The sequence below is a fragment of the Falco peregrinus genome, chromosome 6, assembly GCF_023634155.1.
Source record: "Falco peregrinus isolate bFalPer1 chromosome 6, bFalPer1.pri, whole genome shotgun sequence".
NCBI lineage: Eukaryota > Metazoa > Chordata > Aves > Falconiformes > Falconidae > Falco > Falco peregrinus.
The window spans coordinates 87,307,861-87,332,257 of NC_073726.1; the positions used below are offsets into that span (position 1 = coordinate 87,307,861).

The 24,397-nt window shown below is 41.7% G+C and overlaps 1 protein-coding gene across 8 annotated transcripts in view; it reads right to left on the reverse strand.

Moving 5' to 3' along the window:
* Window positions 1-24,397, reverse strand: part of ZBTB20 (zinc finger and BTB domain containing 20) — a 519,455-nt gene that overhangs the window by 131,116 nt on the left and 363,942 nt on the right. For 7 of the 8 annotated variants that reach the window (XM_055809034.1, XM_055809033.1, XM_055809032.1 and 4 more), the window contains one exon: window positions 16,453-16,507. The exons of the other annotated variant lie outside the window; for it this stretch is intronic. The gene's annotated coding sequence lies outside the window, so the exon portion shown is untranslated. The remainder of the gene's footprint in view (window positions 1-16,452; window positions 16,508-24,397) is intronic. 8 annotated transcript variants of the gene reach the window in all.

Consider the following 24,397-nt stretch of genomic DNA (forward strand, 5'->3'; position numbering starts at 1 on the left):
CCCACACTGCAGTCTATACATGCATGCTCACTTTCTGGTCAAGGAAGTTACATGAGCTTTCTCTTTGAGTCAGAGTGATGTAGTGGATAAAAAGGCCCTGTCTAGCCAGGGGGATTTCCTGAGGCCATTGCAGACCAGCTCAACATGCTGTTAAGAGGCTCGTTTTCATGAGAGTTTTTGTTGCATTTGAAACACTGGCTCCAGGTCCCCTAGAGCTTTAAGTGCCACATCACAGCACTACAAGCCCAGCGTTGAATGCTTGGCACAGGACCAGGCATCTTCCCTTTCTTCTCTTGGTTTCCTCAAGTCAGCAGGTGGGGCTCCATGGCTCCATCTTGTTTTGATTTGTGGGGGGAATTTTTTTTTTTTTTTGTCTCCACGAAGGTTGAAATAAAAATTTCCAGTTGAGTATTTGCTCTTCTCCTCCTTTCCCCCATGTTGTTTTGTGGAGAGAGAGAGGAAAAAAAAAAAAAAAAAGTCTTTTCTATTTCTAAGGGGCTCGCTCTTTTTCCTGAAACAGGAAGCTGGAAACACTTCATCATTGAGGTCTACTGGCCTGAGATCTGCTCATATTTACACCAGGGTGGATCAGTAGCAACTCAGCTGAGGTCACTGGGAGGGCTCTGGCAGGCAGCTCCCCTCCCCAGACGCGGGGTCAGCCCTGCCTCGCCAAGCACTTCTGCAGGACCAGCCCCAGCCCCGTGCCAGGTTGCAGAATGGGTGTAAATGGATGCAGGGCAAAGAAAACGAAAACCTCTACCAACTTTCCCTGTGAGATGGCCATAAAAGTGCTGGAACTCAAACGCTGGAGGGAGGAAGCGGGGGCCAAAGCCAGCACAGCAAAAAGCTCTACCAACAAAAGTGCATGATACCGCCTGGGAGAAGAGAGAACCAGGGCAACATATATTATTTTGTCACTTATTTTCCCCCACGCTCGTGTCCGATGTGTAATTCTCTCCTATCATTTAGGTCACTGCTGGATTTAGCCCTATGGGTTTCAACAATTAATTATTTCCAGTGATAGAACTATTTCATTTTTGAAACTGGTTTGAACGGTAGATTAGTTCTAGATTAAATAATTTAACTACAGATCAGTAGTAGGTGTTTGCTCTATATTAAGTTGGCATATCACTGGGTAGGTATTACTTTTTAACATTTTAATATACTTCATAATTTATAATGCTACATTGTAAACTGGCTGAATAACTATCACCTTAGAACACTACAGCCAACACCTTCAAATCTAATCTCTTCTCCAAAGAGTCTTGTTCAACCTTTTAAATGATCGACTATGGGGAGAAAGGAAGGAATGTAACCACAGAAGACCATGAAAAGAAAGCTGCTTAAGTCTGCGAGCATCACCTCTCAGGTTGTATGACCTTAAGCAAATTCTACGCACCTTGGCTTCCCCATCTCTATGTAACAACAGTACTTAATTAATTGATTGCTATAAAGATCTTGCAGTGCTTTTTAAGCTGCTTTTCAGCGGCCTACTAGACGCAGGTATTTCAAATGATTTCTCAGAAAAACCTCTTAAAATCATCCTTAAATGAGAAGATATTTGTGCTCAGGCATTCTGTTAAATCACTAAGTGATTCACCCTGTGCCTCAGTTTCCTCTGCAGCTGAGTGCTGAAAATATGACCTCCCTACTTCACAGGGAAAGTTAAGTCATTAACAATTTCATAGTAATTGCAAATCCTGGGGCAGAAAGTCTTGGAGAATGCAGTAACATTAGATACTATGGATAACTGAGGCAGAAGAGGCCCAGAGCTCACAACTTAAAAAGCTTTGAGGTTCACCATATCAGAACCAAAAGGATCTGAAGTCACTCCTGTGGAGAGCAGCAGCGCCTGGGAGGAGGGAGGATGTGTTGTGCTCCGCTGCCAGGGGAGAGAGAAGGGCTTCAGGCCGCTCCCTCCCGTGCCACTTCTCCTCCACAGCAACAACCACAGGCTGCTTCTGCTCTGCTGGGAACGGGGCGCCACGCCGAAGGGTGCTTTCCAAAAGGGAAAGCAAGAGTGAGAAGAAAAGGTGCATGGAGAAGGGATGAAGGAAGGGCATGTTTTCAGAGGATGAAAAACTGCCAAACATTCAGAAGTGGCAAAGCGACTTTACAGAAAAGAACATTGGGATAACGTGAACTAAACGGGCTGCTCAAGGGTCACACTTCAGTTCAGCCGATGAACGGTGAGGAACGATCCGCCTGGGTTACAGAAGCGTGCAGCTGGCTAGCTGCACTCAATACAGCCTTCGCCTCCCTGCACTGCTCAGATGGGGACAGACCCAAATCAAGGCACCGGAGGTCACTTCTGGTACACAGCAGAAAAACTTGTCCTCCCACGTCTTACTATTACGAGGTCTGAAAGGCTGCAGATGGAGAACTGAGCAGTCGAGAAGATACAGTGTACATTATGGAAATAAACGGGAAGCATAGTTAAAGGTTAGCAAGTCTTTTCCCCTCCAGCTGCCATTGACATGGATGACGCCCATTCTTGCACTGGCAAAGGGAAAGATGAGCTAATGTCACTTTTCTTTCTCTAGATTCTCAGATTTGATGACTAACAGCTACAACATTTCACTAAGAAAAAGGCCTATTTTTTACTTAAAAGCACAAAATGTATACAGAGAAAGTAATTTTCAAGGTTAGAGGGCTGTTTTGACATTTAAGAAATACTGCAACAGATTTTGGCTTTAAAAATTGTAAACCAGAACTACTTCCTGACCTGAGAGACGATCTGCCAAATTTCTAACTGACCACAGGCTTTTCAGGGTAAACTAGAATTATCAGATATATCATGTTATCCAGGGGCACATCTCTGTGATTTTAAAATGGAATGCTGATAAACCTTAAAAAAACAGTTTCTGAGACCCTTCGTATGAGTAACACGCAGCCCTTCTCACAGTGACGGAAAAGTCAATCCACTCTTTAATAACCATTTTGGTACAATATTTTGCTCACTACTGGAGAACTCAGTAGCTTAAGCTTAATATACTAAAGAAAAAAAATGGAGGGAAATAGAAACATTTCAGCACACAGAAGCCAAATAACTCCTTTTATTTTATACCAAGACTTTGATCCTCCTACCAATCCTGTGGCAATACAAACCAATTTCATTTAACGCTGCATCTGACAAGCCAGGCTTCTCTGAGATTGCAAAACTCTGCTAAATCCTCGAGGAAACTGGAATTGGCTGAGGGAAAGGTTCACAAATTGTACGTACACGGAGGTAGCCACACATACATAGGTAGCATAACCTTGCTGTGCAAGCTCAACAAAACTTCGTGCATATATAGTATCAAAGGGTCATGTTGTTGTTAAAGAGGTGCACAAGATTGCATTGCTTCTCCTTGCAGCTTATTTTTCTTACAACCTGTCCTGCCCACCTCCATGGCTCCATTTCTGCAAAGTGGGTTGCAAACCAATTATGTTTAAAACGGAGAGGCTGTATTTTCTGCCTTGCCTCTCATGCCGAAACAGCCAAACCAATTTTGCTGTTTCGATTAGGCAAAAAACTGAAAATTTTCATTGTTTTCTCTCCGTTCTTCTTTTCAGTGACAAACCCTGACAATTTTCAGCCAACCCCCACGACAGTTCAAGATGCAGTCCTGCAAAGGCAGCTACGCTGAAGAACTCCTGCTGGAGCAGAGCAGGAGCAAAGGGGATGCTGCAAAGTTTCTGTTGCTTCCTAAATGCCCCCTATGTGCACCTGTGCTGTTTAAATGATGCCAACTCTTGTATGGATTATAATGGGAAATACTTTCTAAGATTGCACACTAGGTTTTAGTTTGCTTCTCCTACTTCAGTCAGAGTTGAAATGCAATTGTATTTGACAGTCTGTTGCGGTTTTTCTTTTAAGTTCTGTTCGTAATAGCAGGAAAGCAGAGAATCTGCCAGCCTGCAACTCTGGTATACTCGAACTGCCCTAAGCCTTACAGGATGTAACTCTTCCTCCAGGGAAGGATTTATCTCCAACAGACTACCCAACTTGCTGACTTCTGCTTTTTAGTAATTCTTCTTCTCTTTTCTCTATCCAGCCGTCTTAACATTATCATTCTCTAGTCAACAAATACTTAAAAATCATACAACCTAAAAGATGACTCAGGAAAGCAAGAACTGATGAGCTCTGATAAAAAGATCCATGAACCTGGCACTTCCTGGTGCATAGGATGTATACATACATGAAGGAGAGAGATATACATAACGACACTGCTCAGCATTCGAAATTTTTTAGGTATGAGAAGAGCAAAACACTTAAATGCAATAGTGGAGAAATTCTGGATCAGAAAATTATTTGTGAAGCTGAGGAAGTGATGCAGCTAGCAAAATGAGAAGAGAGCTGTTTCCTTCTAATGCCCAGTTAAAGGCTGGCTCAGGCTGTGGCTCTGGTTTCGGCAGGGGTACAAGGACAGCTTCTTGTGAGAACCGCTGGCAACACCTGACACCTCAAAGGGGAAATGATACAAGGGAAAACAAAACTGATGCCCTTCATGAGCAAGGTGGTCAATATATAGGGCATACCACCAAAGCTTTCAAAAAGCTAAGAAAAGATGAATGACACCCTGCTGTACCAAGGGGATTTGGTGAGTCAGGTGTCCCTAGCTGGCTAAATTCATGGTTTTTCTTCATGTGAGTCCGTAGTTTAGGTGCACAGATTAAATCTAACTAAATCTGGGGCTACTGCAAATGTGCCTGCAAACGCAGCAAGCTGAAGCCTGTCTCAAGATTACCGTTTCTCAAGGAGCTCAGATCAGCTGTGCTTAGATAATGAAATTATATTTATGTTCCACTGAAATACCAGAACTGAATTCTTAACCTGGGGTTGCTACTGAAAACCTCCTGCATAATGCACAAGGCAGCACCGAGTCTTGCTCTCCCTCCCAGAGTCAGTGGTTCTGCCAAGCTACAAAGAGTGAAACTCGTAAAAGCCCATTTAATTGGGAAAGTGAGACCATAGCACTCTGAACACTGACAAGGAGTGGGCTTGTTGGGTTAGAAAAGTATCTCTACAAAACCTCTGATAATTGAACTCCAGGAGGAACGGTATTCCGGCGAGCTGGGTCATGATTTCTGCTAATATAGAGAGGAAGAAACTGAGGTGCAACAACAGGAGATCAAGTGATTTCCTCAGCATCGGAGGGAGTTTTACAGCTAGGGTTAAAGTGAAAATTCATGTCTCGGTCCCGTTAGCAAACCACAAGCTCATATTGCTTTTACTACAAACAGATTTCCCTTCACCATACTGTACTTTTCTTCTTGCTGACTGTTCAGTATGATCATCCAAAAATATTCCTATTTGTGTTATTTTTCACACACACCACCCTGAAACAAAATTCTGTATGAAAGAAGAGCAGTTTCCTCCAATACAGCTCAACATCCAAACTAAGCAGCAGTAAAATCGTATTTATTCACTGACTGAGGTTTCAAACAGTAAAATGATTGTTACCAAGTTATAGATTGGACCATGCCCTGAATAGGACCCCAGAACAGGTCTTGGGTGACAGCTCTGTCACCCTGACAGCCCTCAGGAGCGCTGGGGAAGAAGGAGGAGTGTACGCACGTTTGTAACTGGGGGCGATACTTGAATCTAATCAAGCTTCACAGCAGGCAGAACTTGGCAGACTTTGCTTTTGGGAATGAAGTGGGAGACCGAAAGAAGGGAGCAGGGTACCTGAGGCCAGCACGTGTGTGCGAGCAAGGCTCTTCACCTGCAAGCTGCGGGTGCCTGAAATGGCAGTCAGAGAGAGGGACAAGCCGGGAGCTCCCCGATGCACGAGCCGAGTGATCTGAAGGCACAGCTGCTAAACGTGGTCATCTCCTCTTTCTGTGCAAACTCTGGCAAGCCCTGTACCTTTCTCTGTGTCTTGTTTTCATGTTTGAATGTGTGATACTCCAATGAAATATAAATACCAATATTTGATTAACTCCCAGCTACAAAGCTTAGTTCCTTGAAGTCTAGTACAGATCTTTGAAATCCTATATAAATATGAATTCTTTTATTTTTATAGCATTACATTAACAACTGTACAGTGGATGTCGATGAATTAAATAATCTCTGTCTATATTTGCTTATACCTTTCTGAAACTGTTACCTTTTCAGCAGATATTTCTCATTCCTTGTCTCAATCCAGAAATGACATTTTTGGTAAAGCTTTGCAAAAACCCATTCAGCTGTTTTTGAGTCATCCAAGTATGTAAAAAACAGTTTCCAGCTGTTAAGTTTTCCATAAGCCCTTTTTTCTTAAACATGCTTGTATAATTATAACACAGCTTTGTTTTAAAACATCAAACTTGACACGTACATAGTCCTGAAAGAGAAGTAGCGGCACTGCCATGTTTGAAACCATTTGGTTTTGTAATAACAAGGTTATTACCATATTAAAATATCTTTCTTTTCTTAAAGATTCTCCCAGACACTGAGCTACAGTTTTCTAACTGTAAACACTCAGTTGTGTAAATGACCAGTGAAAAAAACCCAACAAACCAAGGAAAAACAGACACTGCTGTGGCAATCTGTGACTGAGCTGTCACAGGGAGGACTAGGGACACTGTTTGCACTGGGTGCAGGCTCAGACCTGCCTACAGCGCTCTGTGTATGCACAGGAACTCTGAGGAGCTAAAGCTCTAGCCTGGGGTTTTCCCAAGACCCAGCTCAGCTCCATGCACTCTGTGCAGTGAGACTGGCCACAAGCCCCCAGCCTGCCTGCTGGTGGGTGGCTTAAGGTCCCTCTCTCCAAGCCCGGGCTAGTTACCCTGACTTGTAACAACTGGCAGGCTACTAGCCAGCAGTAAGGTCAGATAATGTGTAGGTGGCATGGCCCGCTCTCAAGATCATGCTTCAACTACTAGTACAGACCTACAATTCTGTACTCGCTAAAAAAGTGGGAACTGGCACTTAAGGTGGGACAGGGACAGCTGTATCCTTCCCCCTTGCCCACAACGTGTGGTGCTCCACTGTGATGGCTTAGCTTTCCATAAAGATTCTGAATTCAGTTTGGTGTTGCATACTTCTACAATTGTAATTATTGCATCTTTGCATTTCGGTATAGAATGACATCAAATCAGACGGGAGATGATTCCTCACTTATGTTCTGCATAGCTAGAAACGCACTGACACGACACCAAGCAGATAAGAATCAGCCACCTACTTAACTTAAACACTCGGTTTAATCTGGAGTATTTCAGTGTTGTAAGTGTTGGTTTTGAGAATATTAATGGTGGCTGAAGCAGGAGCTGTAGCCTGACCGATTATTGGATTACATGCGTTTCACTCTCAGAACTATTGTTTTGTATGATGATGTAACAGCATACATGGCTTTTTTGCCTTGCATGAACCACTGGCCTCAGCGAGAACTCTTCTGTCAGGCCGAGGAACTCTGTCTAAAGATGCAACATTCATGCAAAAGGAAAGTCATGGCATGTGTGGATTTCTACATGAGGCTCAACTGTGCTGATTTGTACAGACAAGAAGAGACTCCATAGCCGTTTCTCATTCAAAGTAAATAGCCGTGCCTCCTGCTCCTGCCTTTCCTGGGACATATCCTCCTGCTGTGCAGGTGTGAGTCCACAGAAACTATCAATGTCAGTGACATGACACTGAATCTGAGAAGACAGTCTGACTCATCTGATCACAAAAGACACAACTCTGATGGGCTTTCACATAGAAAACTGTGCGCGTGCATGCATACACTCCTCCTTACCTTACACTATCTGTGCTTGTATCAGTACACCTATAACTCAAGTTGTATGTCCATTACTTTGAGCCGTTTTCTGAGTGTGTTTCAAACCACCTCAAACATACAGGTGGTGCTCAGCAAACAAAATGTCACTGGAATGCAATTACAAGGAAAAAACTCAGCAGTTCCTGCCCATCACACTGTCTTCTCTCTACTGTCTGCCTCAGCAAGCCCACAGCGAGGGATCCTACAATAATCCTAAGATCCACAGCGAGGGACCCTATTGTAAGCAAGGGGCAGAGGTAAGGTTGCTGTGGGAACCTTAACTCTGAATTTCCTGAGTTCAGGGAGATTAAAATCTCAGCCTTCACATCTCATTAGCATACTTTTTGTGCGTAGAGACCACGGCCTAGGCAAGTGTATTGTTTCTAAAGGAAAAGGTATACTATTGGGTAAATAGGTGTCTGTGCACGCTTTGGCAACTCCAAGCTACGTAATTAATTCAGTTCTAATGAATGCTACTGGATTTTGAAATCCATCAATAAAATAATGAAGTGGCAAAAGCAACAGCTAAAATTTAAACAAGCTCTAAGTTATGCTATATGCTCTACTATTCTGAGCATCAGTGTTGAGACAAAAGAAAAGTAGGAGTTTGCCGTTTGCTAGTTGTTAATAATCAAGAGAAAATCTGCCAAACTCTTCAAGGGCTCTGTCTGTCTGGACCAGGTAGATGCTGCAATACACAAAGGACTTCACACACAGAGAAAGAAAGTGTTCATGGACAATGATGCAGCGTTCTTAATTAAGATTTTCATTACTGATACATACATTAAGGTTTTGCTAATGCAAGTGCCCAAGCACTCTCATGTGCAGGTAGATGTCTCTGATTCTATCTCTAGAAAGCCTTTCGCAAATCTTCGTGAACATTCACCAGCTAAGGCTCAAAATCAGCTCACCTGCCCTTTGCTATAATGACAATGAAAAATAAAAAAAAAAAACCCACCCGGTATTTTATTTGCCTGACAGATGAGAACTTAGCATTTTGCAGACATGAGAATGAATAGGTTTTTCTGCAAGGCTGTGCTACAGCGTATTGAAACTGATTCTGATCTCACTTACACCTGTTTGATGTTGATGTAACTTCAGGAGCTTCAATAGCATGAGTGCAGCAATTGTTGAAGGAAAAAATAATGAAAGAGACACGTAGGTAAATGGAAAATGGGATAAAACACAACATGAGTTTGCCAAAGGTAGACTGTAGTAGACTAACCTGATAACTTTCTTTGATAAGATAACTGATGATCCAGACAAAGGAAAGGCAGTGAATTTAATCTATCAGTACAGCATGTGATACCATATCACAAGGGAAATTATGAGTTAAGATGAAGACTTGCAAAAGGACTGCAAGGGGAGCAAATGCTTACCTGAAAGGGAGACAGGGTAGTGGTGAAAAACTACCTGTAGTTTTACCTGTATTGGTAATTAATTTATTGGTATTGCTATTAAATTGGTATTAAATTATTGGGCAAGGTGAAGGCTCTATTTCCACAAGTTTTTAGTTAAGCAACAAAGCATTTTCTAGCTAATAAGATCTGGGGGGAGTGGGTAATGTTTCTTTACAAGGCCCCTCAAAGGGAGGAGGCGTAGGGTAGGAAAAAGTGGGAACATACTTAACAGCTATGGAAGAATCAATCAATTTCAATAAATTCCTCATTAACAATATTTGGGCTTCATTCACTTGTAATGTTTCTATGTTATTTCTAAGGTTCTGTCCTTTGGGAAGTTCAACGATGCTACAACCTTCTCAGCAGTGTACTTGTACAGTTGAATTAAATACCTGGTTCACTTTTGTGCTTTTAAAATATTCTTACTGCCCAAACAGGATGCCCATTCATCTACAAATCTGCTTGCTGAATGCCTTCAGTCTCATTTGAAAGCTGGGCCCTGCCTCCCAACAAAATGCTGCTGGAATAAGATGCGGAGGAGAAACGCTTGGTGAACAGAAAGATTTGCAAAAGCATTGCTCCCCCCTAAATGTGTTACCTGCTTCTCTTGATCTAGTCAGGCTATGACATTTTGTGAATCTCTGGGCTGACTGACCACTAGCAATGCAACAAGGTTGCACTGGCATGCTCCATGGACAGGGATGATGTGCATCAAACCTTCCAGGATGGAAGGTGAAGACAGTCCCACAGAACTCACAGTGGAAGGTATGAATGTGAGATCAATTTGCAGGCTCCAAAAGAAATGATCTGTCAGCATATTTTCAACAAGTTAAGAACAAACCCTAGGATTTTTGACAATCTTCCCTGAGGCATGGCTCAGTCTACAGGTAATTCAATGACTAAAAATGTTACCTTTCCATTCAAGTTCCCTGGGAGAAAAGCTGCATTTTTGTTATAGTCTTCTGTGGCAAAATGTAATTATTTAGTGTCATAACGTGACCACGCTAGGCATGCATAGTCATTCACACAAGAAATTTTCACTAAACCCCCCAAAACTGAAGGATTTGTAAAGTGCAAAAATTGAAAAACAGTTTCTGAAACACATCATTCTTTGGGGTTGGTTATATGCTGATCACACTTATAAGGTCTCCTTCACAACCTTCAGTGCCTATTGCAGAGTATCCAGAATGTAACATATTAATTTTTATCTTTTATGTAAAAGTAGATTTACTGCAAAAAGTGAAATTCAATTAATCCCTTTTACAGACATCCAGGATAAGTGAACACAGATGAATATGAAATTTAAACACACATCCAGATCCAAATGTTGCAACTGCATCTTACTTTGGTGATTGGGTGAAGCATGAATACCTTTAAATTGTATGCTATTTGAAGTTGGGATTCCAATTTTGTCTCTGAAAAATCAAACTGTTTAGCATACGCTTAAGAAGCTAAAACACTAGAAAGCAGCATTCAGAAAACTGATACAGCCATTCCATTAAACTTAAAACTCAAGGTGATGGAATGAGAAAGAGCGAGATCTATTGAGATCTGAAAGCTCTTGGTGGTGTGTAAAACTCTAATGTTTTAGTTATGCAAACATATGAAATGAAAATATTACCGGGGGGGGGGGGGGGGGGGGGGGGGGGGGGGAGGGGAATGAATCTGTGAATCATATTCAGCATGGTATTATTCAAAATGATGGAAAGAAGTTGCAGTGAACAAGAACTTCAGAGGAAGAAAACGCTTTTTCTTACTACACTGTCAGTTTTTTTATGCCTAAGAGTTCCCATTCCCACCAAGTGGTATAACAGCCTTCTTGAAGCATGAGACCTGAAGACTAATCACATATGTTTTGACATGTACACCTGTGTAACGGCACACGGCTGAACTCCACGGCAGATGGCTTTCATTTCTTTTTTAAGTGGGAGAGATGGAGAAAAAAAGGCGATGGAGGAGATATTCCTACGAGCTCATGTTTGATCATGGTGTCCCACATTCAGCATGCATATGGAGATGTGGTCTGGTGTTTAGACCTCCTGAGTATTCGTATATTGCTGCCTGTTCCAATAGTCAAATTTATGATCTTTTGATCAAGAGGTGACTTCTGGGAAACTGCCTATTTCTGCATCTCTAGTTTTATAGTAGCCAATCCTCCAGCGCTACTTGCTCTTGGTACCATTTTTACCTTATCTGGGGTGTACATTTTGTGGAGACAGGTATATGGCATTATGTTAAAGCAGAGTGCATTGAAGAGGATTCCTGCATAAGGAGGAGGACTGAGTGCACATTTCAGAAAAGAGACAGAGATGTTTGGTTTTGTAACTGTAGAATAGCAACGTGCTTGCCAAAGTTGGAAGATAATTTACCGTACCTGCAAAGGGAATATTCTGAAAAACTCTGCTGCACTCTGTAGTTGTGCTATTTTGCGCAGTGATTTCAGACCTAACAAGCTGGACTGTCTTAATATTTTGATGGTTGGTGTTCAAACTGCTATAGGAAATGCTGCTACTGATTTAGCAAGGTGGTCTTTTCTATCTAAATATATTACATTATGCCAGTGTGGGGTAAAAGTGCACTGAACAATTGCATTTTCTTTCTGTCCCTTTCTTTCTTCTAGCTAAATCTAAAGTACCACACTACTACAACTGTCTAGTTTAAAGTCCATTCTTTTTCCCCTGCTGTGATCTGTTTTATTTCAAAAAAAGCTAACACTCAATATATTATATTATGCTAATTAGATGAAAAATAACCTAGAACAAAAAGATCTCTAGTAAGCACAATGGCAGAGAGATGTGACATTTTCAGCTGTCATGCTGACCAATCTTAAATTCAATCTCATCCAACTTCAGTGGCTATCTTGTAGGCATTGCAATTAGAAAGCAGGTTGCATACATGCCTCTGTTGTAATCCACACAGCAACTTCACAGCTATGGGCAGCCATTATTATTTGTTAAACAAGTTGAACGTTAACACTTAAACTAACGCTTGAATGAAAAACTAGCATCAAATTTTGCTCCCCCCCCCTTTTTTTTTTAACCTGGCTATTTCTCTGGTGTTCTGGAAATTGGGTCTATTTCTATTAAAGATGTTTTAGAGCAAACCCATGAACTTTGTCAGATTTGTTTTAAATATTTTTTCCCCATGTAAACCTACTGCTTAAGTCCATTTGACTGTTATGTCTTCAGATAAAGAATAAAGCTTGTGGCACTTGTTCAAGAACATTCATCTTGAGGTGCATTCCCGGTTATACAGTTTGATTTCTATAAACACATCAGAACAGAATTTCTGCTCCACTGCTATTTTGAGCCTGTTTCACCATTTCTCTCATTTGCAAATGCCAAATAAAGGGCCTCTGCCCATGTTGTTTCCTTTTTTGGAACATTCCCTTCTTTCAGGAGATACATAAAAGCTGGGGAAATAATATCCCTTTCCTGTCTCTGCTGTGTAGGTGACCATTCCCTTCCAAGAACTTATTTTCAGAAGCAGATCAACTGATTCTTCTGGATAATTTGCATGTCTATCTATTACATTAATTATGATAATTCTTGAAAAATGCTAACTCTTGAAAGCTGTTGTAAACATAAGGCTTATTACATCTAGACTTCTTTGGCATTTTGCAAATGTTCATTTTTGATTCATAAATAAGCTTGACCTGGAGGTTATTATCCTCCTCTGAAGTAATGGAGAGCTTCTTAAGAAACCTGAGAAGAGAAAAGACACCTCTCCTCCCTGTTCCTGATGTAGCAATCACTATTGTTGTTCCTCATCTGCAAAACAATACTAAACACACTAACCAAATAAAGGGATTCAGAGGGTGCTAATTAGTTGCAATTTCACGATATTGGTTCAGAGTGCTAACAGATGACAGTTTGGTGGTGAACAAGTACCAACAGCAGGGACACATATATAGATATCAAAGACTATTTGAGCATCATCATGTCTGATAAAGTGAATACATATTCTCAAAAAGTGGCAACTGGCAGGCTGGAACACTGCTGGGTGTCTTTTGACATACAATCACTGACCATATGATGGATGGTTCTCATAACTATGATGAGATCAGTAAGATGCTGCTCAGCTTCCCTTAGGTCATCATTACTTGACCGAATATGTCTTCATGAAGCTGAGGAATAAATGCCACGGTGTTTTTCTTTTTTTTTTTTTCCCCTCTCTCTCTCTCTCTTTTTTTTTTTTTTTAACAGGATGTCGAATAACAAGGATTAGAACCAGTGCTGAATCTAATAGGAATGATGCTGGAGCTCAGTACAACCCAGTTACATCAGAAAACTATTTCAAGGAAATGGACAGATGTTCATGGAATTAGGTTAACATGTCCTGCAACTTCTTTGTATCTGGATAGCTTTGGTGCATTTCTGATTTGCACTTACCAAAGCTAACAGCAGATAACTTTTCGGTATTGTATGGGTTCAGTCTGAATGGGTAGAGCTTTGGAAGTCAAAGAGGTGTCCTACTGTAGCTATTTATTCTACTGTAGACACCTATCTTACTGTAAAGCATCTTAATAGTGTTGATAGTGTTGCACGCTGCTGACAATATGATAGAAAGGCTCCAGACCAGTTGGATGACTCTTCTTGCATGAAAAGGTCAATTTTTGACAAAGATTCCACCTGCCTCTCTCAAACTACTGAGGATATTCAAGTGCAGCAGAGATTAGTTGTATTCCTCTTAAGTGGGAATATCGTTCTGGGGAGAGATCCATGAAATCCTTCCACCTCCAATACCTTGATGCCACATAGTCAGACAGACATGGGTATAACCTCGAGGAGGAGGAGGAAGAAGACTTCTGAAATCATTGGCAAGTTGTGGGTAGGGATATGGGAAGAGAGAGAACCAGTGCAAACAATACAAACTTTTCACACACACCTGAATTCAAGTGAGGTTCCTACGGAGCTTGCAAAGTTGGGAACAGAGGAACACAAAGAAGCCCTTGGCTGTGGAATAAGCCTGACTTCAAGAAGCAAGAAAATGTGTGACTTTAGTTTTACAGGTCAAGAAACAAAGATGGACAGATGGGAAATGACTTATGCATGGTCACACAGCACAGCACCGTCAGAGAGGGATGGCAGCTCTGGGTTTCCACACGCCTCCCTACCACGAATCCAGCTTGCTGCTTCCACCTAAACTGGTGGAAACACAAACATAGCTCCAGCTTGGACATCTTGTGCTGCAGAGGTAGGACAATGATAAACTGGTGCCCATGTGCAAACGTTGAAGGCACAAGGTCCCTGCCAAAGACATAAATGATTTTGCGGCTGCTGCAGAAAGCGTTAACATAAGCGGTGTGTGCTTCACGTCCCTGAGTATCATTAACACGTTTTATCGATATTATGAAGTTCTGCAACAAAACTAATAGGATTTGTCAGGGGCCGTTATGAACCGCCCCTGCTGGATAAATACATAATACATGATGGCAAAGGTCTGATGGGACTTTAATCAATTGCCTTTCTGAGTCAAATGAATGTCACATTAGACGTAAGCCACGTTGCATTCTGTGGGGGCCTCTGCTCCCCTTGTCTCACGGGCCTGACACCGCCACGGGGAGCTATGCATGCGCATAGACTCCTACTTATTTGTAGCAAATCTATCAGAGCAAAACTGGAACAGCACGTTGTAAATTACAGATTTGGGACACCTTATAATGAAAGGCAAAGGGGAAAAGGAAGAAATATGGGGACACCATAGGCATGATAGGTCAGCTCAAATACATCTCCTTGGTAGCTGGCATCATCATACAGCTTTTCGCTGTATGTCACTGCAGTATATCTTATGTTTCTGCCCATAGGGATGGGGAGAAGGAGGTGTGCCGTTTCTGCACCACAAAAGTAGTGAGTCAACTTTAAATACTAAAGTCACACAACTCAGGTTTAGTATCAGGAAAAGAAAGCTCTTTGATTGTTTCAGCACGCACCTGAAAAAATTATGAATGTCCACTTGCTCTTTAGTACCCCTTTGAAGAAATTCCAACAATCAAAACAGAACTCAACCATAAATTTTCAGGCTTAGTTCCTCTCCCAAATATGAAAGAACCATTTTTCTTACTGTGCTATGCTTTTTTTTTTTTTTTTTTTTTTTTTTTTTACATTCCAGGCAGCACATTAACAGCCATCTACTTTCCTCTTTGAATGGGTAGGAGACATGAATTTAAATTGCAAAATGGAGATCTAAAGTAACACAAAGTCTAGGCATATTTGGACATGGAGTTCTAAACCTAAATTTAAAACCCCTCATTGTTTTTGGCATTCACTGAATAGCTCCAGTTTGGACATCCCAAAACAGTGGCTTAAAATGCTGGTGGACATTTGGAAAACTTTGGTCTTTACTTAACTATAGTAAATATTATGAAGTGGTAGTGCTATATTTCCCTTTATATCGCAACAAGAAGCATCATTGTTTTAAAAACACTAGATTTCATTGCCAATATGTATAAAGGAATCCCAGCAAAACGCAAACTTTTGTTCCAAATACGCAAACCTATCACGCCTCAGAACCTGGCAAAATTAAAACCCAAAGGATAACAAACAAATTCTTCCAAAGGTTCCATCCCTCATCCACCCAAAAAAAGGCAAAAGTAAAACTTTAACCACAAAAATTTTAATTCTTCCTGTTCTAGGCCTTAAAAACACAATTATCTGGATTAGTACAGTATTTTCTTCAGTTCAAAGTCATCAAATTGACAACCTACATACCAGCAGCCAAACTCACGTGAACGAGACCAGGTGAAAAAAGAACCCTACATGGCATCTTCCATAGAAACCACTAACAGATTTTGAATGCCAACACTGTCATATGTCAAGGGGAATACAGCATATTTAATCTACCCAGATAAGAAGAACAGGTCAGCATTAGGCAGGAAAGCACACAGGACTGGGTAAGGAAGGGTCCCATGCCCCAAGGTCCCATTTCAGCAAGGACAGGTTGAAATGCATGCTGACTGTTTTCTATACTTGTGTTACGCTTGCCCAGCACAGGATGCTGTCTGCTTTATTCTGAGTCAGAGCACAACAGCGTAACGCCCATCACAACACGTATATCCCCAAATATAACAGGAATCTGCCATACTGTCATCCAGAAATGCACATATAAATTCCAGATCAGTCACACAATGTCACTGAACTAAGTCCGAGTCCCATAAGTTGACACTGCATTAAAATCCTGGACTGCTGCATTAACAGTAAGAGCTCAGCACTGAGTCCTGTGGCCACAGGGAGTAACACGAAAGTTCCAAGGGCTCCGGGCTGGCTTGGATGGAACTCGAACAAACTGTGTAATTCAATGAAAAGTATAAAACATTTGGTATAAAAACTTACACTAGAGACAGGAAATGTTCCTTCAGAGGAAGGCCACAAACTGATCGCGAATGATCTGAGAAGAAAAGGGAGAAAGAAAAAAGGAAATTAAGTGACAATAAACACATTAAATGATACCAACATAAAACAAGGATCGAGGAGACTCCCAGATGGTAGCAGTTTCCACAGGAGAGGGGGGGGGTGGGGAAATGGTTTAGATTTACAAACTGCATAAATCTTGGAAGTTTTGAAATTACCTGACCCCAAAACTATGTAGCTGAGAAAACTGGTAATGGCTGGGAAGCCTTTCAGTCCTGGGCTAACTCCAAGCCAGCAGAGACTAAATAACCTCTGGTGGCTGTTCAAGAGCCTCTGTGAAACAGGCTTGTGGCTCCTGTGGACAAACGCTCTTATCGCAAAAACACTGCCAGATTTGACAGCACCCTCCTTAGCAGTCATGCCAGATGATACAGGCCTCTGAAACACAACTCGCCTTCTCGATCCTGACCTTCCCAAACAGGGGTTAGGCATATTATTAGGGCTGAGGATGCTTACATTACGGCTGATAGCTGCACAGAAAAAGTGTGTTGTCTTAGTTCCTTCTGTCAACATAGTATCTTTTGGACTTGACAGGTTTGTTTCCCTGAGACTCCTATGAAAAAGAAATGGCTGCATGGAAGTGTAACGGCTAAAGGATTGCAAACTTCCAGTAGACTACAGGTCTGGTTTCCAAAGTCCACTATGGAGTATGTAAGCTTTATTGCCAACACATTTTCCAAAACATATTAACCTCGCTGAATCGATGAAATGAATCAAAGCCTCGTGCTCTGAACTGTAAGAAGATACATTCCTGTTGGACGAAGAAAACAAAGGAAGATGCCCCGAAAACGTTCAAAGGTAAAAATTAGTCCTGTCTCCCTCCTTCCCTTCCCTGAGCTGAAAGAAATTCAGGTAGTCAGACCAAACAGGGCTCTCCAAAAGACAGCAATGAGGGGACCAGGAGCATGGTGGACAAAGACCATGGGACCCATGTGGTGTGCTCCAGTACTTAAGTCAAGACATGGCCTTCACCTACCATTTCCTGTCCAGTTACAGGGAGACATTAGCTCTATCATTCCTCAAGGCAACTGAAAATATTCAGAGGAATACAAACCCAAGCTGTGATAGTGAAGGAAAAGTGAGGAGGTGTCACAGGACAGAAAGAGGGAAGGCAGGCAGAAAGTTTGTTCAGTTATAGCTATTATTTGTGGGAATTATGGGCCTGGTAGAGCAGTGTGCGAGATGAAGCATGTGTGCATCTCCGGTGGCTGGTCACCCGCAAAGGAGGTGGAAGAAGCACAGCAAAGAGCAGAGAGAATCATACGAGCTGCAGGGCAGCTAACAAGATGCTTACAGCATCCTTTGGACAGGCCACCCAGAGAGACCCTGTTGAACAGCGCACTCCTCTTTGAAGAAGCTGCCTGCTCCCACATGTAAGGAAATTGTCATGAGGCAGACGGCAGGATGGATTCTGCCCGGACTGAAAAGCTGAAGTGCCTTAAGATGAAAGGAAGGACAAGATCAGGTTGGTGAAGAGCAGGCGACTATTCATCTTACTTCCAAGAATCCTTTACTCTGATAAACTTTCACAGGGAAGTTTTCCTGGTGGGAAAGAAGCGCTTTGCTAAGCATGTATCCCTCATTTTCCTTTTACACTGCTCCTGAGGATTTAACCATGAAGTCCATAGATTCCTCTGCAATAGACTGTTAGCAGCTGGTAGCTGGGAAGTATTTCTTTCAGGGTTTTGGGCAGATGGGGCCATGATGTGAGCTGCACACCGTGGAATAACCTGAGACAAGAGCTCTGAGTCAAAGAATGTGCCTTGGAGCCCTGGAGTTAAAAGGAAAAAAAAAAAAGAAAAATGTAAAAAGAAAAAAAACGGGAGGCATCCAGCATGGGAAAAAAAACACAGAAGGGAAAATTTTAGGCTGAGTGGTTAGAGTTTGGCTCTGTTATAAGCAACATAAAACAAGTTCTCTTAAGGCAAAGTGTCAGGCAACTTTGATGCCATGGATGCCAAAGAATTCTACAAATTATGGCCTGAGACTCTGGAGGTGCTGAGTAATGACTTACACCAACATTACCGTCAAATTTGCTATAAGAACTGAAAAGACTGTCGCACCTAATTAAAACTGCAGGGTAATTTCAGACAGGCACAATATACTAGGAGCTGCAAACTAGAATCTGGCAAATCACCAGAACTGAAACACCATAATTTTTTAAATGATCGCAATACGTCTGGACGCTTGATTACCAGTTTTGTTCAAAAGAAAATCCATGAAAACAAAACTTCCCATGTAAAGTATTGGAAAAACAAGATGTGTCTGAGGAAACTATGATTCATTCCAGGTTAGATAACTGCAGAACACATATGCAGGAGAGAAGTGGGCCAAATCCTGTTCTCACTGCCCTGTGCAATCATACTGACTTAATTGAAACCATGAGCGGAACCTGAACCATTAAAATGCTGGGGTGAAACTTTTTATCATATAGCGCTGTTTGTCACTAGAGACATACTTAACCCAATTACATTAGATTAACCCAGTAGATTTCAAGATATACTATTACACAATAACATAAAAAATGAAGTCTAAGAAAGCTGACCGTTTTCCCCAGGTCTCCGTGTTACAAGCAGAATAATTACCCATCTTTATTTATGTCGTTTGTTTTCAACCTAGTATGGTGAGGTGGACAAAGAGAATCCACTGATTTTTTTCATATTGAATTCCCAGTGTTAATTAATCATTATTACTTGGAAGCTGTTTTGGCCATTGGACAGAATAGCCAGGGGCTAATCTTAAGCCTGCCCTTGCTTCATTGTGGCCAGATCCTGCTCACTTTCTCTTTCTTTGCTACGTGAATAAATTCCATTTAAATCACAAAGACTAAGAGACAAACAAGTCCAAAGTGTTAAGGATATTTAGGAATCTTATCCCCGCCTTGAGTTTAATGAGAATAAGGTTCCTAAACACTGAAGAACTTCTGTTTATGGGAGTTAAGATGGTGAAATCCTGTCATATGAGTTACATTATACAAGCAGGTAATTGATTTATGAAGCTAACTGCAATTTTCAAAAGTGACTTAGGCATTCACGTCAAAGTCTGTTGGAAGTCAGTGAAATTTTGGCCATAAACCACCTGGGGACTTGAGAATATTTTACCTTTGTTAGTTTAAGCACTGCTTACTTTCAACAAAATTAACATCTTGGGTGCCAAAGTGATTTTTGCAATCTCACATATTCAGTTGTTCTTACAGTTTATTCACTGAATGGCTTGAGTTAACCTGCTCCAAGTGCCTTTTTCTCGGCAGTAAATTACGGCAGCAATTCCACTCCATTTTTGCAAAGTGATTTAGGATCTCTTTGATGCAATGCACTGCCAAGGTGAGAAATGTTACTCCTTCAGCCCCTAGACTGGCAAGAAGCAGGCAAATGATGAACTGCTTTAAGCAGGGAGGACTGGTAACAGATTCACATAATCCTAAACTGACTGCTCTTGCCTCAAAACACTTTCACCCTTTGCTGATACGGAACCAGTGAAGGGCACAGCTTTATCGTATGTAATCTACTCAGCGAATTGGATCTAAGATGCAGAGTCTTGTCACCCCTCTCCTCCTGGATGCGCTACACCTGCTCAGTATCTAAACCAGAATTTAAAGCCAGAGGAAGATAAAGAAAATCATTTACTAGAGAATTCCCCAGTTCAAAGGGGGCCAAACGGAGCCAGTGCCATTCTGGGGGAACACAGTGAAAGAGGAGACTCAGCTGAAATTCAGTGAAGCCTTGTAAAGGATCCGAGGGGGCAGAGAGGCTGCACTGCATCTCTGACACAGTAGAGGCAGATTACGGCAAAATTAAATTGAGGATTTTAGTGGATATAATTGCTGTTTTTATATATTAATGAACAACAATAATACGTGATTCTAAACTGAATACCAGGTTTGACATTTAATCTGAGCACTCATACCATCCATAAATGTTCATAAACGTCACAAGACCCCTACCCTTTGATTGAATTACAATCTAGCATGCAATTTAGGAAACATGGATTAATCTACATAGATTTATATTTCTGCAGGTTACGTTGTTACTTGTTGATTTATACCCCTTTCCCCTAAATGTCCTTTCCATCGAGAATCTAGGAAAATACATGCAAATTTCAACAGGAGAGCAGCTCAAAATCCAGTGACTAGCAGCAGATGGAAACTTGGTTCAATGAAACCTATACTAATTATCATTTGCTTTTTGAAGTCACCTCTGCTAATGGCCAGCAAAATCTTAGTCCCTGTGATATCTCCTATTACCTTCACATTAACTCTTACTACAGCCAGCAATCACCTAACGTGTTTCTTGGCAATGCTGTGCAATTAAACCACCTTTCAATCAGCTTGCTGAGGAATCCAGAGATGGAAACTGCTTTAATATTAGGAGTTAATTACAAGGATGCAGGGTAAGGTAGTCAAATGTTATGTTAGCATACCAGAAATGTGACAACGCCTTAGCCACAGATGTCACAACCGAGGTAAGGAGCCATCAGGAAAAGTGACATGACAGCGTATAGGGAAAACTGATCTTTCAAGTTCTCCGTTTTTTTGGTTTTTTTTTTTCCTCCCCCGTGGTCATGCTACTTGACGTGACCACCTCCTTCAGCAGCCAAAATATCTGAAATTTCACTGTCACCTGTATTAACAGACTTCACTGCACAATGGTGTCTGCTTGGGGAGTGATGACAACACCTACTCCAAACAGTGCATGGAAATGGTCCAAAAGGCCCATCAGACATTAGCGCTTCTGCAGAGCCCCAATCCTGCTCCTGTTGAAATCCACCAAGTCTTCTCAAAGGGTTAATGTGGCAGGTTCCTTTTCTATCTCTGCATCTTTACCTCTCCGTGCCCATGAGAAGAGGGACAGCCCCACAGCCCAGGGCTGGTGCTTGTGGACTCATTCATTCATACAAGACTGAAGAGAAGGGCTGGCTGCTCTATCTAATATGAAAGGAAACGAACATCACTCGGTTGAGTTAGTGCTAGAAAAGTGATGAACTGCAGAGACGGTTTTACAACTGACCGCCTATTGCAGTGAGGGAGAAAGCACATGTGGGAGAGGATACTGCAAATTCAGCGTGAGAGCCAGCTATATGGCTGTGTATCAACTCTCAGTCTATGGTAGTGGAGAACCAAAATAAAATGGTCTTTGCAAAATGGCAAGGAGTTTTTGTATGTATATTAGAATTAAGGTATGTCTATATACACTGGAATGCACTTACCCGCGTATTTTAGTTATGTATCATTAAAGTATTTGAAAAAAACCTACTCCACTACAGGTGTGCACACTCTTTTAAATGAAATCAACAGCCAAACTGTGGTTCTGTGGAGAATGCAACAGTGACTCAAGAACAATTTTGAGTCAGAATTTATCATTAATAATTCCACCACTCATTTTCCAAAGACAAGAGGTTTTTTAGAAGCTACAGTCCACAGAAGATAACAGAAAAGGTAACTGACTTTTTTCCTCTCTCAAACTTGAAGAATTTCAAGGAGATTTTTTTAAATTTCTATAATTAAGAATAGCTACAATGTTAGCCTTGTCTTTTTCAAATTAAGAAATATGTACTGGGAGAAGGCAACTTTAAATGAGTGTTACACATACACACAAACAAAAAAACTTTTATAAACCAGAAACTTTAAGGATTCTTTAATAGAAAATAGAAAAGTCTTGGTGGAATAGATTTTTTCAGCACACCCAGCTTTCCAAGAAGGCTGGATAATATTATGTTTTGATAAGACAAAAAGAAATTAATCCAACCAAAATTTTGACTTTTATGTATATGTAAGCTAATTCAAAAAGACATCAAGTGAAGGAACTGACTCTTTTCACAGGTAACTCAGCCCAAAATAAGTACTACCAGCTGTTCTCAGTGAAAACAGTGAAATAGATGAAATAAGAAAAGGAATCTCTTCCATCTAATTAACATCCATCGGAGGTCTCCAGCTCCCTAAGAAGAACATCAGTCAAGAAAAGTCTCTATACAAAGCACCTCTAAGGAAAACATCTTTAAAAGAAGAGCAGGAGAGCTCTCTGGAAGCAACAGCACATTACAGCTTCAGCAGCAGTTGCTTTAAGGGGCTCAGGGTGAGAGCAAAACTAGCAAAAAGTGTGAAAAAAAAGTTAAGTATATTCTTGTTTTATAATCTAAATGTAGCATTTTGTGCATGCATCTTGACTTCAAGATAGCCTGCAATGGTATTACTTGCAACTTTCCGTAACTCTAACCAGTATGTCTCTGGGAATTTGTACAAATACGTTCAACCAGGACATTTTGTTGGCAGGTACTTGGCCCCCGCAGCCTCAGGCAGCTCAGCTGGCAGGAGGAGGCTGCCCCCCACCCCCAGTCCCCCAGCACTGCCCCTTCCCTGCCGTCCCTCGTCACCCCGGAGGGGTGCGCAGATAAGGTGGCCAGGGCTTCTCAGGTGCTGGGGGACGAATTCAGGGGAACGGAATACCTGGGAAGGGGTGGCCATTGCTGCAATAACTCACACCACCTACTTCTGACAGCCCACAGGGGCTGCGCTGTAGGCCGGGTTCACTGCTCCCGTGGCAGAGCGGACTGCTCCTGCCTCTCATCTTTCCAGCACCAGGGATGCCTTTCCCTTGTGTGGCTGTGTGGGCTCCAGCAAGAGACAGCGAAGGAGCTAAAATGGCCCTGGAAAAGATGGCAGTTAGGATGTTACTGGGTTGTTCCCACCCAGCTTACAGCCTGTTCCCTGTTGTCTCTTGGAAAAGAGGGAAAAAAAGAGATCAACTGTTGACCAGAGGAGTTGTTTTTGTGATCCGTAAAGAGTTGGGGCATTTCCATTTTAGAAACCATTTTGTGTTGGCTACTCTTGGCACTTGGAACTCAGCTTTGAAACCTTAAATAGAAGAAAAGAGAAAACATATCTAACTAAATATACAAGGATATATACCTAAAGATACTGGCTGTCTTTCAGGATCATACCCTAAAATTTAGGTCTTGGTTTTGCTCATGCCTGTAGGTGAATTTTCTGTTCTGAGGCAGTGTGGTTGAACAGGCAGCTCACAAGCTACGTCTGCCGCCTTACACCATAGCCACATCTAGCCATACTCTCCCTACTGCAAGCTGGATAAGCAGAGAAGCGTATCTTCTGCTTCCCTGCTTGGGGGTTTGCAGCTGCAGTGCACGGTCCACGTTCCCTGCACCCTCCCAAATACCTGTCCTGAATTCAGCAGTGCCCAAACCAGACTACACAGCACAAGAAAATACAATCAAATAATCCTGAACTACTTAAGCAGATTAAACTTGAATAACCAAAATGTTAAGCTAAGAAAATACAGTACTAGGAACTAAATGCATCTGTATTAACAACAGCAATTAGTGAAGTTTGTCTACTATTAATAAGGAGATAATTGCTATAAAATGTAGTGATACATACAAATAGGTTACTGATGTGAGGAAGTGACCCTGGAAAATGAGTTTAAATTATTGGTTGGGGCCTTTCTATTGCTAATTATTATTTTCTTTCTGGGTATTAATGTTCCTTCAGGATGATCTGATAAATCTAGCGGTGTTGTGATCACTTCTCTAAATGGTATCTTTGGATCATATGTGGTCCCAAGAGACATGACACTCCAGTGTACTTTACGTAATTTATTTCCAAAGTGAGACGTGCTGACTCTCCATAATATTTCTTTCATCTTAACATCTGACTAACATTCAATTTGGGACATAAGTACTCCGATACATCATTTTTCCCTGAAGGCACTGAAGATCACAACTAAAGGGCGCTGGCCGAGTCTGTGAGCACCACAAGGCTTGGAGAACAGGGTGAGCTGGAATGGGGCCACTGCCAAGCCTGAGCTGCAAGGGGACTGGAGGGTTACGCAGGTTTGTGGGGGTCTGTATCACCCAT